This window comes from Musca domestica, unplaced genomic scaffold (genome assembly GCF_030504385.1).
Source record: "Musca domestica strain aabys unplaced genomic scaffold, Musca_domestica.polishedcontigs.V.1.1 37, whole genome shotgun sequence".
In the NCBI taxonomy this organism is placed as follows: Eukaryota; Metazoa; Arthropoda; class Insecta; order Diptera; family Muscidae; genus Musca; species Musca domestica.
In genome coordinates, this window is record NW_026712321.1 from 8,255,743 (window position 1) to 8,268,500 (window position 12,758).

Genomic DNA, 12,758 nt, shown 5'->3' on the forward strand with positions numbered 1-12,758 from the left:
TTTGTTATCATCAAATTCTTGGAGTAGCCAGCAAAACACACACACAAACCCCAGATAAGCCTCTTGTTTCAATTACTTCAACATTATGTTGCACAATTTCAAAATCACTGAATAATGAAAACAATCAGGTGCCTTTCTATTTATCTTATCTGAAAGAAGAAGCAAAAAAAACAGAATGTTTGAAATTTAACATGAAAACATCATATAAACAGAGGTGATAAATGCCTACATATGTGGGAAATTGTTTTAGTACATCGAACTAAGCTATACAACATGATATTGGACGAAAATTATTTGATAACACTTTATCGTAAATAAACAAATTTATCCAACTTCTGTAGATCAGCGTAATAATCCCAATAAACATTTCTGTGCTTGGTTTTATAAACTTTTTTTGGTTTTGTATTAGCGAAATTAAATATAGCAAGAAAATGTCTTTAAATCTACCTCAGCTGTCAATAAACAAGAAATTTTAATAAAACTTTTCTTTGAGTGCAACACCGTGGCAACAATGTATTAGGTTATCTCAAAGATGGCCTTAACATCTAGTGTGGTACACACTAATTAACATGAATGATAACATCAGCTGATTTTAATATATATATAGTTCATAATATCAGATTATAAATTGTCAACAAATTGCCTCATAAAATCATAAAAAAAAATATTTTTGTTGTGTTTCTTTAAAAGTTTGAAAAATTGTTCCTCATAATTTATCGACCGTGGTAAAATTAAGAAGGTAAAGTCATTTCAAATAATTTGCCTAGTCAAATTTCACTGCATAACACACAGGTTACCATCTCTGATTTGTGTATGCACAGCGGATTTATAAATATATATATAGCTGTTGTCAAATAAATAATTTTGAAAAAAAATGTAAACATATGATTACATGACTTTACCTTCTTAATTCTACCATGATATCGACTTGCATAACGTAAGAAATATGGTAGAAGAATGCAGGTAGATGCATCAACGCTTGGGAACACTGACATATCAACATATTTAAAAATGTTTTTCCGAACTTAAGAAGATTTTTATATGGCATGCATTTTTCAACAATTTTTAGAAATTTTTATTTTTATTTATTTTATCTGGTACGTTATTGGTTTCTTACTTCATGTAAGTCGATATTATGGTAGAATTAAAAAGGTAAAATGAAGCAACCATATGTTTACATTTTTTCATTGAAAATCTTCAATTAAAAAGCTGGTTTGACAGTTCATTGTCCTAGCAGCTGTGTCGATGCGACTACCTTTATTCTTCTACAAATAAACATACCCATCTGTGCAATTTTTTTAATTGACCTTTATCTTTCATTGTATAGAAGACAGGTTCCCAACTTTAATTTGTGTATGTACAATGGATTTATAAATATATATTTTGACAATGAGCTGTTGTCAAATGAATAATTTTGAAAAAAAATGTAAACATATGATTCATCACTTTACCTTCTTAATTCTACCATGATATCGACTTGCATAAAATGAGGAACTAATAATGTACCAGATAAAATAGAAACAAACATGGTGTTAATGTTTATTTCTAATCTTAATTTTACAGCAATCGTTTTAGTTATAAACGATAATTTTGATATGTTAATAAAATGGCTTCTCCCAGAAAATATTAAATATTTGAGTTTTTTTAGATTGCAACTCTGTTTTTTCTCCTTTCGGTGATTTATATTTGGGCAAGCAATTTTTTTATCTTGATAAATCTGCTGATTGCTTGCAGGAACTCCGTCTGTTATATAAAATAATTTGAATATAAAATTGGGAAATGGTTTTATCTAAACAGCGTATAAGATATACAAATTAAGAATAAATTACATAAAAGTTGACCCCTGGGTTTTTACTATCAATTTCATTGCCTAAAAAGTCAAATAAAATCAGCCGAATTTCAGATTTGATGTAAACGCAATGGAAACGACATTTGAAGTCCAATTAATTTAAGGCCAAATGAACATTCAAGCCTTATGCCTGTTAATTGATCAATTACGAAAAATGATCAAAATCTTCAATGTAAACGTAGCGAAAGAGTGAGTTTTCCTGAATTTAGGAAATTATTGAAAAAAAAAAAAAAACTTGCAAAATAATAAACCACTTGTTGCATGGTTTAAAAGTTTATTTGACACATTACGTCTATACCACAGAGTTGCATCTTTTGTATTCATTTCTAAAAGCCTGTTTAAACTGTACCCTTTTACTATGATTACAATGATTTGTCATACAAAATATAATAAACTTAAAACTTGGATTTATTTTAAATTCAATGTTAAATTTAAATATTTTGGAATGCAACATAGATTTTTTCTCCTTAAAATTGAAATATTGTAGTGCCAAAATTAGCAACTGTGTTGCTACAACTGTTAAAACAGTTGTAAACAGAAACACATAAAACCATGGTAGAAGAATACAGGTAGATGCATCAACGCTTGGGAACATTGATCTGTCAACATTCTTTTAAAGTGTTTTCAAAACTAAGTAGATTTTCATAAGTTTCTATACGACACCAATCGGAGGTTTTTATGATATGTATGTTTCAACAATTATTACAAATTTGAATAATTTTTCATTTAAAATTATCAATTTCAAATTTGGTTTGACAGCTTATTGTTCCATCAGCTGTGTCGATAAAGGTGCAAGTACATAAAAAGATTGAAATCATGGCTTGGCATATGAATGTCAAGTTATAATGGAAAACGACGGCAGGATTTTAGTGCGACTCTGTAATCCCTTTATGAAATGTCACAAATTTTGCCTAGACATAACTTCAAACTTCTTATGTACTTACATCCTTATTACACCACTAATTGTACATAATATTATGTTTAAAATTATATTTTAATTTTCGTTCTTTTTTAATGCTAATCACCAGCTGGAGAAGTGATTCTTGGCCTGTGCCAGAACTGTAAGATTGTAAAACTTTTTGCTACGATAACCAATTTTCCCTTTGTGATATCGAGAAAAATCGCAAAAATAGTAGATTCCTGCAGGATCTGGAACAGAGCTTCACTTGAAAATAATAAGGGAAAAGAATATGAATAAGATTTGAGGAGCCAGAAAAATATCCCATGTAAATGCAAACATAGCTGCTGGAATGACGTCTCTGCGATATTTCCTGACAATTTTCAAAATTCTGTCAGACATTCGCAGACTCCGAGTGATCATATATTGTTTCTTTTTTATAATATAAAAAAAGAAACGGTTATGTCTACGAAAACAAAGATCAGCTGACTGACATTTTATATGATTATAAACTAGTGTAAACAGGTTAGAATTAGAGATCGGGTTGATTTAAACTGACTTGTGTAAATGCACAATAAGTTAAGCTACTTTTCTGGCGTTAAAAGTGAAAATACATAAAACGCTTTTCTGACTGGCTTAAGTCAACGGAAAATAACAAAGGAGCCTAGGGCCGAAATCGAACTAAGTCAACCTAAAACTCTGCGAACAAGGCAGCCGATGACTTAAGCCGTTTAAAAAAGCCTTTTATGTACTGTCACCTAAATTGTGATCATAAATATTTTGATATTTCTTTTACTAATATTCGTTTTTATATAAGATTTTGATTTGTTTGTTTTTTTTTTCTTTTGTTTTTTTTTTTTTTTACTTTCTGTCACTTGTTGTGATGAGATATATATCTTTGCCGCTCAGTGAGAGAGTTAAATATAATGTATATATAAATCATAGATCGCTCATAAAATGCTATATGGTAACTATGTGAACAATTCGCCCTTAGCGAGTCACAAATAAAAAGGGGAGTAAGTCCAAACGTCATATCTCCCCTAGTTACTAACCACAATGTCTTTCAATTCTCTCTATCTATACAGAGGCGACCCTCCAAAAGAGACACACTCTATCATTTAATGCCTTCTTTAGATTGTTGATCCTCCACTTCTGTAAAACCACCATTCTTACAAATTCTCTTATCACCTCCCTTATATTTTTCGAAATAGAAAGGAAATTTTAACAATTTCTTTCACTTTCATTGCTTAATATATATCACAATGAATATATACACATAAAAATGTGTCAAATTGTCGTCCAGCTACACTTGAAATTGACAGAATTTGTTGTTGACCGACTAGCTGGAAATTAACAATTTAATTAAACCCCATAATAATTGATTACAAAAAAACGGTTTTTATCATCAAATATATGGCTAATTGCACCCCCACACATACACGAATACCGCTGTTACATGTGTATGTAGGCACAAATATAAGTGCATATTTACTCATTTTTTTTTTAAAGAAAAACAAACCATTTGAAGTATTTGCAATATGAGAAGAATCACATACAAACATATGTACATATTCTACCTATCTACCTGATGATCAACGCCAACACACACATGCACACACAAACACACCTATCAACATAGCCTGGTACTTCACTTACCGTGATTATCGGCCCGGCCGCCACATTGACGTTTTGTCCGTACTTCTATGTAGTACTCAATACTTAGTAGTGTATTGTTGTAGTTGTTGTTATTGCTCTTACTACTGCTGTTGTTTCAATAAATCGAAAGAAAATACACAACAATAAAAAAAATCGCGACAAAAAATAAAAAACAATCGTCGATACCAATTTCAGTCAAAGGCGCTTAATTCAATTTTTGGTATGATCAGTTAATGTTGGTCAATCACTAAGAACGGTTGACTGGCTTTTGGTGGGCTCCTCTAATTTGAACGGAAAAATCGTTATTTCACTGTCCCGAAATAAAAAAAAGGAACAACAGGCAATTATTTATTGAACTTAAACCAAAAAAAAAAACAGTATTTATTTTTAAAGGTAATTTGAAAATGATTGATGATTATGTGAACCAGTGTGTGTGTATTAATTCGAATTGAAAAGAAAAAAAAAAACAAAAAACTTTGTGCAAAAAGGACTTTTGAACAAAAAAAAAACAGTTCAGTGCCTTAAAGAAACAAACATGCATTGAGATCTAAATGTGTGCTGAATATTAAACATTTGTTAAAAAGAAATTAAAACAAACATAAAAAACGATCCTGTGTTATAAATCAAATGAGAAATGAATTGAGCTTTAAAGTAAAGAGAAATATGAAATGTCAATGTTCTTTAAATAGGATATTTAAACTAAAGTGTGCATAAAATTTAAACAATAATATTAGTTATCATTTGTTGAAAGGTAGAGTGTGTAGTTTTAGTTTCGTTGCCTACAAGGAACTCATAGTTGCACAAACGGTAAAGCTGTATGGCCACATATCAATTTAGATGGATTACAAAAATATACGGATTATAAAAATAAAAGTAAAACAGACATTTTCCGTGACCCTCTAAACAATTGTTCAAGAGTTAATTAATAAAATCTTTCTTAATTTTAATAAAATTTCAAAAATCTTCTCAAAAAACATTTTTTTTATGTTTTCAAAAAATCTTACATTTTCAAACATTTTTTTAAAAATTTTAAGAAAATTTAGGTTTTTTTAAGTTTTTGAAAATTTCAACAAAATTTGTATCATTTTAGTTAGTCAGAAATTGATATTCAGCTAAATATTCTTGCTTTGATCCAGGGATGACGTTATAATACTAAAACAGAATGAAAACTATTCGATTAAATATTTAAGGCCATAATCAGTTAAACATCGAGATGTCGAATGACGTAGAGTTCATAAAATTAGTCAAATGTTTAAAAGAGTAAAGATGTGGATACATGAGCAGCTTGAAGTCTTCGCATGGCATATTTTGTGACATAATGAGATGCCAGAGCCGCACTTGAATCCTGCCATCGTTTTTCCTTATAATTTAACATTAATATGCCTAGCCATGATGCCAAGCTTAAAGGTGATAGAGCATTGAAAATACGTTATAGATTAAAACTAAGGCTGCATATTTGGCTGGCTTAAGTCATCGGCTTGCTTCTTCATAGATGAACAAAGTAGTTTTAGGTTGACATAGTTCGATTTTGGCCCTAGGCTCCTTTGTTCATTTCCGAAGAAGCCAGCCGATGACTTAAGCCAGCCAGATAAGCGCTTTATGTATTTCCACCCTAAGTTGTAAGTTTCGTGAAGGTTTTGTTGTATATTTAAAGAATTTAAAACATGCAAAAGTGAGAAATCATAAAATGCTTTTTTGAACGGCTTAAGTCATCGGCTGACTTTTTCGGAAAAGAACAAAGGAGCGTAGGGCCATAATCGAACTAAGTCAACCTAAAACTCCTTTTAATCCTCTACGAAGAAGCCAGTCAACAAAGCCCTTTATGTACTCTCACCTTTAGGTGTAAACATGGTAGAAGAATATAGGTAGACGCATCGACACAGCTGCAGGGTCAAACCAAATTTGAAATTGAAAATGTTGAATGAAAAATTATTTAAATTTGTAAAAATTTTTGAAAAACGCGAATTATAAGAACCTCTGAATGACGTCGTAAAAGAAATCATATAAAAATCTACTTATATTTGAAAAAAAAAAAAAAACATTTAATATTGTTTGACATATAAATGTGCCCAAGCGTTGATGCATCTTCTTCTACCATGGGTGTAAATAGGGCTTAAAGTTTGCTTCATCATAGCAATAGACGTTCTCGCAATCTATAAAGGTCAGATAAAAACTTGCGTTGCATCCAATCTATTGCTAAAAGATAAATGTAATAATTGACTCATGGATTCCATGGTAGATGTTTAATCACAAAAATATAGGTTGCCTCATTCTAAAAGGTAGAAGAAAATTACGAATCTTGTAAAACGTATTTAATATTCTCGATTATAATTATTATGTGGTCCAATTACGAGCTTCCCCATCAATAACTACTAAATTGTAGGTCTCGAAAATGTGTGAAAATTTTAGAGAAAAAATGTAAAAAGTGTTGTAGAATTGGGAATATAACCTCATTTCAAATAGACGTATTTAATATTGTCGATTATATTTGAGCAATGGTCCAATTACGAGCTCCCCATCAATAACTACTAAATTGTAGGTCTCGAAAATGTGTGTAAATTTTAGAGAAAATGTTAATAGTGTGGTAGAATTGGGAATATAACATCATTTCAAATAAACATAATCAGATCTGCATTTTTGAAATTAAACTTGCCAAACTCAAATGCATAGTAAACATGTTCCCATCTCTGATTTGTAAATATGCAACGGATTTATGAATATACATTTTGACAATGAGCTGTTATCGAAAGGAAAATTAAAAAAAAAAATAAGATTGTATAAGGTTACCTACTTAATTTTACCATGCACACGAGAAAATGTCGTAGACAAATCAAATTAATTGTTTTAGAATTCCAATTCTATATATTCTAAAAAATCACGTGTTGGCTTATGAAATTTCCTCATACCATTATTACTGACGTCTGTATTGCTTGAATGCATAGAATTTGAGTGAACGTGGGACAATGAAAAAAAAAATAATGGGTTTATTTGTTATAACACATCATTTTTGTAAAACATATGGGAAAGAAGAATATATTTTGAGCTCAAAGAAAGATTTAGCTAGGCTTCTCTTTTCTCCAATACACCGTAAATCTCTCTAATCAATCATTCATTTACGTTAGCTAAAAACACAAAAAATTAAAATGATATAAAGAGTAATGTCAACATTATAAAAACATATTTACATATAATCAATAAACATAGTGGCACTGACAGTTGGGATCATGGTAGAAGAATATAGGTAGACGCGTCGACACAGCTGCTGGGACAATGAACTGTCAAGCCAATTTTGGAATTGGAAATGTTGAATGAAAAATTATTTAAATTTTTAAAAATTGTTGAAAAACGCGAATTATAATAGCCTCCGAATGATGTAGTATAAGAAAACATATAAAAATCTACTTATATTTGAAAAAACATTTAAATTTTTTTGACATATCAATGCTCCCAAGCGTTGATGCATCTACCTGTATCCTTCTGCCATGGTTGGAATCACTGGATTTATTATGTGTAAACAGGATTTAAGATCAATAAATTCTTTATAGTACGTTTAGATTTGCTCAATCCACAAGATCTCAAATGTCAATTCCATAGCGTATACGTCAGATAATATCCCTTGAATGTATGAATAAGGTTTATATGGTATACGTCACCCTATATATTTGACATTTGAAGTCAGTTGGCTAGCTTCTTTGTAAAAGAACAAAGGAGGGCGAACAAGTATAAATTATAGGCCGAAATTTAACTGAGACAACCTAAAAATCCTTTGTTCATTTACGAAGAAGCCAGCCGATGACTTAAGGTGAGAGTACATAAAGGGCTTTTTTGACTGGCTTAAGTCATCGGCTAGCTTTTTCGTAGAGGAACAAAAATTTTTAGGTTGACTTAGTTCGATTTTGGCCCTAGCTCCTTTGTTCCAGCTCCAGCCGATGATTTAAGCTAGTCAAAAAAATGTTTTAAGTTTTCTAACCTTTAAGGCAAGTAAAAAAGCGTTTTAAATATTCTCACAAAACGTAGGGTAACGTGTATGGTAGAGTCAAGAAGGTAAATTCATGCAATCATATGTTTACAATTTTTTCTAAATTATTCATTTGACAACACCTCATTGTCAAAATTTATATTTATAAATCCATTGTAAATACACAAATCAGAGATGGGAAGCTATACCGTGAAATTTGACAGAGACACAGCTGCTGGGACAATGAACTGTCAAACCAATTTTGGAAATGAAAATGTTGGATGAAAAATTATTTAAATTTGTAAAAAATCTTGAAAAATGCATATCATAAAAACCTCCGATTAATGTCGTATATGAAAACTTATAAAAATCTATTTATTTTTGAAAAAACATTTAATTTTTTTTTGACATATCATTGTTCCCAAGGGTTGATGCAACTACCTATATTCTTCTGCCATGCGTTATAATGAAAGGATCGATAGTATGTATTTTATCTGTTCTGTCATTAAATGTCATTTGGTATATTGATAGTGTATTCCACTTTATTGCACTTCTTCTCCATGACATTAATAGAATTCGATTTGCTCCTTCGATATAAATGTCTTATCAAAATAAACAATTTATAGGGAAATTCCAATGAAAATCTATAAATATGTTTATTTGTATATAAGTGTAAAATGCATATATATATATATAGTTCATACACCCTGAGAAGTTTATTTCCATCAATAATCCAATATTGATACTAACAATTTATCAACGATCCTACTACCGCTGCCGATACCGATAGTCGTAAATCAATAACATGCCTCGAACAAAGTGTTCTCTTCAGTCACATGCAGAATTTTATTGTGGGGACCATATAATACAATTGATGTCATTGCTTCACCCATTGATCTTAAATATAAAACCTTAAGTCAAATGCCTTGGCGCTTTACCCAAAATTTATGACTTAATGTCAAAATTGCTAATAATGATAAAACCCATATTTCTTAATGATTTGAAGCTTTTCGCAAATAGTTTATGATTTATTTTGCATTTCAATTTTATGCCCTGATAAGACAAACGAATTCAAAAGATTTCATAAATTGTGGTCAGCGGGGCTTGGTTTTTTTGGGCCAATATTTCAAAGAAACAAATTACCTTATTTGTTCGCATGGAATTTATTTGTTAATTTGATTTTGCAAATGTGGGTGTAGTTGATTTTCCCAAGCTAATCTATATGGCACGCGAAAAACACGCAACATACATATGTAGCCATATTGTCCCACATGTATTTTATGATCGTTTGACGTTCAAAATTACAGCCCCGATAACTCAATAAATTTTAAAGATTGTGACCATTTAAATTTTGTTCTTGTGTTGGTATCTCAATGTCAATTGCCTTATTTTGTTTGTTGATTGGTTCTGACTGGCGTCCAGTAAAAATACACTTAAGATAATCTAAGTGCCATACGAAAGTAAGACATGGGAGAGTATTTTCCAATTTTTGTGTGATAATAATCAAGGTTATTACACGAGTTCTCAAGTACTGGTGATAAGCGCAGTGCATTTACCTGTAATATCGAAATTTCATCCTTATCAGTAGTAGTGCTTTATAATTATGGCTTTAATGCGCAAAGGTCAAAAATGTAATTTGATTTAAAGTGGTGATAAGTTGAACGAATGATAGGCAAAAAATTAATAAATAGTTTACAAATGACAGATAAGTATTGGTTTTGAAAAAGTTTAAATTTATGTCCGCTTCGTGAAACATGCGGAAAATAAATCGCCATAGAACACCATAAAGGACATATATGTAAACGTAGCGTAATTATAAGAGCACAGCTGCTGTGACAATGAACTGTCAAACTAATTTTGGAAACGTTAAATGATAAATTATTGAAATTTGTAAAAATTGTTGAAAAATGCATCTCATAACAATCTCCGATTGGCGTCGTATACAAAATAAAAATCTACTTATTTTTGAAAAAAAAATTAAAAACTTTAACATATCAATGTTGACAATTTTACAATTATTTCTGTCTGACTTCTAAGTCACTATAGAATATTTTTGACAGCTTATGTGTAATTGAAAAATATTTATAAAAACCGTAATAATTTTAGACACAAATATAGAAGATGTTAAAAACATATCTTTGTTATTTTTGTTTTCATTTAGACAATCAACTGATTGTGAAATAAACAATTCTTTGAATTTTTAGTACTTGTACCCCAATATAAAGTTTAAATATAATAGTATGTATTTTTTGTGCGTCATTTAAAAATATTGCACTTACACAAGCAACTGATAGCTTACTGGAATGTATATTCTATCAAATGCATGGTAAAATTAAGAAGGTAAAGTTATTGAAAATAAGCATATCCATCGCTGCATTTTGTGTAATTTACCTTTTCAAAATGTACAATAGATTTTTAAATATACATTTTGATCATTAGATGTTTTCAAATAATCAATTTTGAAAAAACATATGATTGCGTGACTTTCACTTCTTAATTCTACCTTGTGTAAACAGTTAAGATTTATCTTCAAATCTTTTGGTTATTTTTAAGGACGTAAACTAGTTTTTTTTTGTTTGACAGTTAACCAGTTTTATTCCGTTTACATGTATTCGCATGGTAGAATCAAGGAGGTAAAGTCATGCAATCATATGTTTACAATTTTTTTTTCAAATATTATTCATTTGACAACATCTCATTGTCAAAATATGTATTTATAAATCCCTTGTACATACCATGGTAGAAGAAAACAGGTAGTTGCATCGACGCAGCTGCTGGGAAAATGAACTGTCAAACCGATTTTGAAATTGAAAATGTTGAATGAAAAATTATTGAAATTTGTAAAAATTGTTAAAAATTTAGATTATAACAACCATCGATTTGCGTCGTATAAGAAAAGATTTATAAATATACGTATTTTTGATAAAACATTTTAAAATTTTGGACATATCAATGTTCCCAAGCGTTAATGCTTATTTAAAATGACGTTACCTTCTTAATTTTACCATGTGTATTCGTGTAAAAAAATATTTTAATCTCAACACAACAGACCTATTCGCCAGCGTGTAAACATACTAAAATGATTCACCATTTTAAAGCATATTTACATGAGTGGATTTTATTTATGCAATGGAAATCCACAACGTCTTAAAACCAAAACACAGTCAGTGCCTGGCTTAATTTTCTTGCTTTACAAATGACAAATATAAAGGCATGTTAGGGCCGTGACATTTCATAAAGTGATTACAAAGCCGCACTAAAATCCTGCCGTCGTTTTCCTTTATAATTTGACATTATTACGCCTAGCCATGACTTCAAGTACTTGCACCTTTAATTGTAGAGAATTAATTCAATTCTAACCATGGTAGAAAAATACAGGTAGATGCCTCAACGCTTGAGAACATTGCTCTGTCAAAATTATTAAAGAGTTTTTTTTCAAATATAAGTCGATTTTTATATGTTTCCTTATTCTACGCCAATCGGAGGTTATAATAATATGCGTATTCAACAAATTTGAATATTTTTTTCCTTTCAAATTTCCAATTTAAAAATGGGTTTGACAGTTCATTGTCCCATCAGTTGTAGCGATGCGTCTACCTGTATTCTTCTACCATGATTATAATATATTATTATAGTATGTTTACATTACAGCTTTTTGTCGGCTTAACCTCATATATAAGGATTTATTAGACGTATATTCAATGAAATTGACTATTTAAATCTAATAGGTTTAATAAATTCGGTAAGATGTAAACGTACTCTTATTGGAAAATATATTCATGACACTGCTGCTGGGACAATGAACTGTCAAACCAATTCTTGAATTGAAAATGTTGAATGAAAAATTATTTTAAATTTTTGAAAAATGCTTAACCTCCGATTGGCGTCGTATAAGAAAACATATAAAAATGTTCCCCAGCGTTGATGCATCTACCTGTATTCTTCTACCATGAATATATATTCTTAAAAAAATCCTCATTTTACTTTTTTTATTTTAACAGTTTTTTTAATTAACATTTCATATTTTCATAGATCAAGATTTGGCCTATATATCTGGGGACATATTTTTAAACGTCGAAATTGTCAGAGCTCATATGATTATTTCTATCAATTTTTTTAGTTAATTAGATCTCAATTACTTTCATTTCCTAAGGAAAAACGTGATTTTACAAAAACAAAAAACATTAATATTTCACACAAAAAAAAAAAAACGGAATGAGATTATAAATATTAAATAATTAATCATTCGGAATTATATAGAACAATAACAAAAAATATATAGACCCACACCCAAAACCAAAAAAAAAAAACAATGTTTACTAATTAATTTAAAAATGTAAATTGAAATTCAGACAATTAATTAACTTTGTTTATCTTTTTTGCATTTTCATTTTCAC

At 29.8% G+C, this 12,758-nt stretch overlaps 1 protein-coding gene across 2 annotated transcripts in view; it reads left to right on the forward strand.

Annotated features, from left to right (window-relative positions):
* LOC101892734 (proton-coupled amino acid transporter-like protein CG1139) overlaps positions 1-12,758 on the forward strand; it is a 32,729-nt gene that overhangs the window by 14,764 nt on the left and 5,207 nt on the right. The window contains exon 1 of one of the 2 annotated variants that reach the window (XM_005185425.4): positions 4,623-4,796. The exons of the other annotated variant lie outside the window; for it this stretch is intronic. The gene's annotated coding sequence lies outside the window, so the exon portion shown is untranslated. Of the gene's footprint in view, positions 1-4,622; positions 4,797-12,758 lie in introns of those variants that run through there. 2 annotated transcript variants of the gene reach the window in all.